Below are 7,854 nucleotides of genomic sequence, written 5' to 3'. Positions count from 1 at the left end.
TCACTGGCACATTCATTCTCTGTTGCCAATCAATGCAAATGGAGAAAGACCATAATGAAGGACAAGACAGATGGCTGCTGTATTGTCAGCTGTGCCTCCCTGGTTTTAAACATTAGTCTGCTCGCTATGATTGATGGAAAGCTGTATTCAGGTAATACCTCACTCTGGCCATATTCCACACAAGCAGCTTTCTGTAATGTCTGTGTGTCTGTGTGTACCAACAGGTCAAAAAACTTCCACTCTGCAAGAGAACGACAGATCACAGGTCTCTCTTCCCTGACAGTTGCCGTCTTTTTTCATCGTCTCTGATCAATTTCATGACTTATGGGTTTCACTAAAAGCTCGTCTGCAATCTAATCCTCTTCTTAATTATGTTTTAACCGCTCTTCTTTTATTTGATGAGACTCAATCACAGAGCAACGAACCCAGTCAGAGACAGGGATATTATCTTCACAGGCAGATTCATTCACTGAAACTTGCTTTGTGTCATTTGGCTGACTGGAAACTGTGAGAGAGTTTAAGGACACACGTGCATGTTTGAGATTTAAAGTCTGATGGGGAAAGAAACATGTCAAAATGTTGGTATTAATCTCTTATTGCACTTTCAAACTATCTTCATAAATTTGATTTACATGATAGTTTAAAAAACTCCATGATGGTCTGACGTCTCGTGTATCAGCTCTGTTTTTTAAGGCCCTGCTGCAGCTCCAAGTTATCAGCGTTTAACCAGGTGACTACAATGTTTTATTGCTAATAGAAATGAAACTGAAAGGACTCGAGCCAAACTTTAATAAAGTGGTACTTCTTGTATTATCCGGTGTGAATAACACTACCTTACTGGTTCCTCCAGCAGTTTAAATAGATGTTAAGTATTTTCACCTTTTTTACTCGCACATGAAGCAGACTGCATATTCCCACTGCTCGCTCTTGGTGCATGCTGAGAAAATGGAGCGGCAGGAAATGCTAATCGAATTTAGGGAACCGGCTTCTGAATTGTGAAAGCCTTCTCCCACCACATCCCCTCGACTCGATATGTGTGAGGTGTTATCAGTCCCTCGGGGGAAGCTCGGGAACCTCGGCCTGCTCAGTGTTAGCGAAGGGAAAAACAGAAGTGTTCAGGGGGAAGAACACCCACACACACAATGGACGCCTGCAGAAAGTTAAACAGGTCAGGACTCCAGCGGTCTGATAAGGCAGCGGACTCATGAATTTAAAAGAGTGGCTGTAGAAATCTGACATTTTTCTCTTTCCATTCCGTCTATCGGGAGCGCTCGCTCGCTGCTGAAATTACCTGGAGAGAAGCTGGTCTGATAATGGACGGCCAGAGACGAGATCCACTCCAGTCATTTCTCTCTGCTCGTGAGGGCTGAAAAGCATCGACAATTAAAACAACTTTTGGGAAATTTAAAAGACAAAGTAGTTACATTATCATTAAAGATCATTTGTTTCTGCTTAAATACATTTTTTTCTGTTGTTTAATAGAAATCATTCTTCCACAAATCATTCCCTATTGGATGAATGTTACATTTAAGAGGCTCATTGGGCTTAATTAAAGCAGCCAGCAGGAGCCGACATCATTCCCAAAAGTTAAACACACTATGTTCGCTTATATCAACGTTTCACAGTAACATATTACACATTGTTTTATACGTCAGAGCAATGGAGCTTCCAACTCTGCTGCTCCAATCAAAAGGGCCAAAAGAACCCTGTGCTGCTGTTTTGGGGGTAACTGAGGACCTTTGCTCTTCTTTGCTCCTTCTGCACAGAAGCGAGTGATTAATATGGAAGTGGTAATGGCAGAGGAGGGCAGGGATGCAATGGTTCTTCTCTCTCTAATGATTGCTTTAAGTGAGTGCTGTAATGGGCCGGGGTGCCAGGGACGCTGATTTACGGGGACCTCCTCCTGTCGACTTGCCATCGAGGCAGGCTGGAGGGGTGAACCAGAGAGTTCAGCCAATAATATCTGAACAAAATGTTCACATTTACTCTAAATATAAACTGTGTGTTTATTATTCTGCTACATTCCTGCTAAGCCAAGTGTTGCTCTGCATATTTATCAGAGAGAAAGGGAGAAGAACGGCCTTGTTCCAAGCTAACCTTTAACTGAGCGTGTGCGTGATGCTGTGGAGGTGTGTGCTGGCAACATGATGAATGGCACTCCCAGAGAGAAAAGCTGGACGTCATTTCTAACCAAAAGCTGGAACTTGAAGACGACCCTCACTGCAGCGGTAACCTGAAACAGAACTCCTGTTGTCAGAGTCCTCTACATATATACTTTGGAAAAGGTTCTAGTGTCCTCCACGGGGTCTTTAGGTGGGCAAACAGAGTGAAGGGGAGCCTGAGGGGAGGAAAGGTGGGTAAACAGCTTCTCTAATGGAGTTGTAATCTGTGGAGGTAATCTGCAGAGCGCTGCCCCCAGCTGCGCCAGTTGGGATGATGAGACGGAGGCGACAGTGTGGCGCTTATTATTAGTGGTATCATTGATCCGACAGAAGGACGATGGATTCTGTGGCTCCAGCCAAGATTAGACATGAAGGCTGTCAGGAGCGAGTCAGGGAGGGGCTCAGTGTGGGACAGAGAGAGAGGACGCAGAGCAGGGGGTGTTGTTCTGTGCTTCAGTGTAAATCAGGAGGGTCCTGGTTATAGTTCAGAGGTGGGCTGGGTGTATTTGACAGAAGTCATCGATCTCAGGCAGGGACATGTTCAACATGAAAGAGTGTGTTTGTAGTTGGAGTACAGACAGCTCGTACTGTGTGACGATTCTGAGGACAGAAAGGCTTCAATATATTTCCATTTCCCTCTGGGTTTTTCTGTTTCAGGCAAAGCTTCTGATCTGATCTTTGCCCTGTTTGTTTCTGTCTCATGAACTCAACTGAATAAACTCTGGATCCAGTAATGGATGAATCATCTGTGTATCAAACTCTTTCAGCTTCCTCAAACATTGAATTACAAAATAAAAATGGGCCAAGGCTGGGACACTTTTTGTTGATCCTTGTTTCTAAATGTTCATGCCAATGATCGTCACTCATTCATGAGGATAAAAACTTCCAAAACTGTGAGAAACAAACAGGACAAAAACGTTCAGACCTTGTTAAAGTGCATCCTGTGCGCCCTTTTCTCTAAAACAGTTGTTCAGTATCATTTTGCTTCCTGTTAAATAGTTATTGGGCCTTTATTTTGAAAGGCGTCAGTGTTGTGCTCGTTGGTTATTATTTTATTCATCATTTGTATTATTTCATTATTCACTTAATGACAAAGATCCACATTATTTACATCGTTCTTCTTCTGTCTCTGCTGATGTTGTTGTCACTGTTTCTGCTCAGCATGGCGTACTAAAGGAACACGAGTTGTGGACTTTGCCAGCGATAATAAAAGACATGAATCACATCGCACGCAGATTCAGGGGGCCCAAAAGTAAAACTATAAGATCACATACATCTAGGTGCTTTTCCAGAGTGCCCTACAGAGCAGTGGTTCCCAACCTGGGGTCCAGCCCCCCCTTAGGGGCGAGGCTTTGTCTGCACTGAGATTGTTAAGATTAGATTTGCACGTTAAATAAAATCATTAAAAAAGCATTTACTTGATAATCAAAAGTCTGTTCAACTATTAAATAATATATATTTTTGGTCCTCATTCAAATATAGTAGCTACTGTGTGGGCCACACCTCTGCGACCTACAGGCTGATTGGTGTTCATTGTTGCCAACAAAGATTTGGATTGAATCCCTTTATTGTTTTGGTGTACGTGCGTGCGGGCTGGGGGGGCTCAGCCCTTCTTAGATACAAGCAGGAGGGGCTCCAAGGAAAAAAGGTTGGGTACCACTGCTATAGAGCACTTCTGACTGCACCGTTGTTAGAGATTCAGCCATCGTCAGGTTTGAAGGTATGATGCTAGCTAGCATCTCAGCCAGGATAGCATGTTATACCATCAGGTGTGATCAGAGACTTCATTTCGCCCACTGAGTCAGTCAAATCAAATAAGCAGCTATTCAGATGAAGATATTATGATGACTGAAGGAACGTTTCATGTCCTCAGGTGTGACAGCAGGTGATTCTCTTTGAAATCTCCAAACACAAGCTGCTCCCACTGAGACCAGAGACTCTGAGACGAGAAGTGAAACTGAGACGACAAAACGAGCTGAAAGAAAAATATTTATCCTAACAGGATTTCTTCTCACGGTAACTTCAGTCGTGAATCGTTTGTTTTAAAGGAACATGATCTCAGAGTGAGGTTTGATAAGAGTCTCTGACAGCTGATCTGAAAGGAGTTTCTTTTGAAGACACAAAATAATTTATATTTGTTTTCTCTTGTATGAAAGTGAAGGCCTCTCCTCTCTGTCACAGAGCAGTGAGATTTCTTTGTCTCTTCAGAGTTCAGACTAACACGATGTTCTGCCGACGGTCACGACAGCTGAATAATGAAGTCGCAAACGTGAACTAAAAAAAGGTTTTCATTGCTGCAGATTTAGACTTTATATTGTGATCAAGTCATATTTAATTAATTCATAGCTCTGTGTCGCCTTTTAATTTCAAGTTCCTTTGAATAAGTTCAGATAGATGTAATGTGAAGGCTGGACCAGTATATCAGAGTCAGCTCCATCATTCTTCTGGCTCAACACCAAACACACGAGGACCACTTTGATGTGATCACTGTGAGATGTTTTCTGCAGGGCAGGAGGAAAGAGAAATCACCACCATGGATGGGTTAGATCACTGTTTCCTCCGTCTGCTGACCCCTCCAATAGTTCTGACTGCAGCGATCAATCACAGCAGCTGCATGTCGCCTTGTTACACGCTGGACTGCAGACATGACAGTTAGCTCTTTAAACTGTCTCTGCTTCATGGTCACTTTTGTTTTTGTCCTGTTTTAGCTTTATGAAAGTTTGTATGAACGGAGACAATGTGGAGATGTGACAGCAAATCATTTTCTACCCAAACCAGATTTCATTCTTTTTTTTGTCTTCTTTTCACGTCTGACCACTTTGGTTCCCCGCCCTGTCGCTGCAATTCCAGATCAGTCAGCAGAATGTGATTTCCCTTTAAGTTGCCAGGTGGCTTTGACTCCTCCATGCCCCCAATTATCCTTTTGCACCTCCAACTGTCTCCTGCCTGACCTCCTGAAGCCTCTCCTTGTTATTTAAGTTTCTTTAAGACAGTTGGAATCATATCCTCCTCTTTGTAGAGCTTCTGTTTGACAGATTTCTGTTAACAAAAGCAGTAAAACAAAGATTCTCTTAAGTATACTTGACTTGCCGTTTGGGAAAAGCTTGGGCTGTGGTCCATTTCCCATCCTGTGTTCATCCAGTTTATTCAGAAACCTTTTGAACAAAGTTCTGCATTTAATATAATTACATCATATACCCCGCTGGGTGAAAGGTTCAACCCTCACTGAAGCCCCTCTCCTGCCTTAAACCCACTATGATGCCCTCATTATTGCTGGAAGGGAAGTTTTCACCCTGTTATGATGCCTTTCTACAGATGCTGCCCTTCTGTACTGAACTCTTCTATTGTGGTGCAAGTTTGAATGTTTTTAAAATATCTTTTTCCTCATGTTCAGAAAAGTCCAAAGATCCTGCATGAAGTTACAGGATTCTCAGCTGAAGGCGTTGGCAATGTCTCCAGTTGGCATACTCTATGCCCGTAACATGGGCATTAGTAATATAATATAACCTATAATAATGCCTTCACTGTGTTTTATGAAGCACAGCTGCACTGGAGTCCTCTGCAACACGTCTTATATTATCATCAAGTGGCCGAGGGGCCTCCTCTTTTCACTGTAAATCCTCTAAACTGAATAAACTTTGCTTACAATAACCTTACAGACTTATTTCTGCTGTACAGGACTTATTAGGTCGGGGGCTGATGATGATGCAGGGTGACACATTCTTCACCTTTTCTCCACTTGAATAGGTTTCATGTATTTGGTGACCTTTCATTTGCAGGTTAGAGGAGAGGAAACCTTATGCATGGAAAATGTTGAGTCACATCTGAGTTTGGGTGAATTTCATGGGTGTCATTTTGTTGTTTACAAATGTAAATGATGCAAAGTTTTCTACTGCAGGTAAGAAAGGTCAAGCGTCCAATAAACAGCGTTAGCTGTCTGACAGTGTGGGTATTAATTATCTTTTTTTTTACAGCTGCAGTCTGCTCAGTTGTTTTGCTCAGTCATCACACCCTGTGGGATGACAGTATCCCAAATGTTTTCAGTGTTATATCACGCAAATGCACTATCACTGCTTCACTCTAGTCTAAACAGGACTTATGTGTTTGCCAGTAGTAACCCTAACAGGCGGAATTTGTAGCTGACATGACGAGGAGTTGCAGAAGTTACCGACGGAGCATAGCATCGCGCCAGAAAGGGGGCGGAGATTAGTGTGTTGAAGCGGGTTTTGTGTTCCCATCAATGCCGATCGGAGCCGAGGTGATAATTACCCGGGTCTACTGCAGACTCATTTGACCCGGGTCTGAAGGCCGATTGTAACCTTTCCCACTAAGCAAAAAAGCCGGCTGTTACCTGTTTTTTTGACCAGTGGGAAAGGGGCTTCACTAAGTGTCTCTTTAGATTAACAGCCAGATCAGAAAGACTGAGACAGAGTCTCTCTCAGGAAACCAGGCTTCTCAACATGATCTTATAGAACTTCAGTGTCGGGACCATCAATGTTGTGTAGGTACATGATTTCATGGCAATCCATCCAGCACTATCTGCCACTAAACCAGAATATTTCTTTAAAAATGTAAATTGGCCATTTAGAGTAAAACAAATGAAATGACAGAGTAGAGGCAGTGAAAATTGTTTCCAGTGAAGATGATTGCTCGGGATGCTGAATAAACTGTCTGATTAGATCTTGCTCTTGTGTTTGTGTCAGTCTGAAGCAGGAAACCTGTTTCATCTTCCTCCCAAAGATCCTCTATTCACTCTTCAGCAGGATGCTCCTCGTAATGAATGAGACTCTTAATTGCCCCGAGTCCTCCAGAGCCAAATGAATCATAAATACATCCACATGTGATTGTGTCACCACTGTGCTGACTAAACAACAGGCTGGGTCGGCTGCTGTTATCTCCGTGTGACATGGTGAGGGGTTGCATAGTAACTTGTTAGCTAATGAGCTGACGGTGGCTCCTCAGTACATGGACGCTGCACACTGACTGTCTCTGTTGAAGACAGGAAGCTGAGTATCAGGTGAAATTTAATAACAAAAGCTTTGAATAATGAGCCTAAATAATAAATATATTAAAGGAGAGAAACGGTTCCATCATTTGCTACCTCATTAACCTGATAATAAATGAGCTTACATGTAATATCTGAGTCTTTGTCTCTGACACTTCAAACACTACTTGAGAGCCTCTTGATGATGTTTCCTCTTGTTCTAAACTGTGACAAAACCAGCCTCCAAAAGCAGCAGCCAATGTGTATATTCTGCAGATCAAGCATGACTGCAACAAAGTGATTTACATTGGTATCTGTAGAGATGAGAGACACTTTAAATCTATTACTGCGATACGGGTCTTTATGACCCCCTGTAAAACATTCAGACTTTATGTGCAATAGAGCTCTTTGTCTTTATGCTGCTGCAGTGCGCCCTGTTCTCTTCTCATTACAAACATGCTGCTCCTGCTCTTGAACACCTCTCCAGCCTCCTCTTCAGCAGCCCCGCCGCCTCCTTGAGTTTAAGCACTTTCATATGTCACCATGACACATATAGGGACTGGAGGGTAAACACTCTGGCAGGCCGTTTCTTCCACCGCTGGACATCTGATGCTGTTTGATGTCATGATTAGTGTGCTGGACAGCGGGCCTCGAATCAGCCTGTCTACACAGACTGACAGAAACATGGCAACACTATTTTACCCAATC

This window comes from Semicossyphus pulcher, unplaced genomic scaffold, assembly GCF_022749685.1.
Source record: "Semicossyphus pulcher isolate SPU_LCO1_2020_fin unplaced genomic scaffold, fSemPul1.0.p SCAF_22, whole genome shotgun sequence".
Taxonomy (NCBI): Eukaryota; Metazoa; Chordata; class Actinopteri; order Labriformes; family Labridae; genus Semicossyphus; species Semicossyphus pulcher.
The sequence above is the reverse complement of the archived record's forward strand: the minus strand, read 5'-3'. Positions refer to the sequence as shown.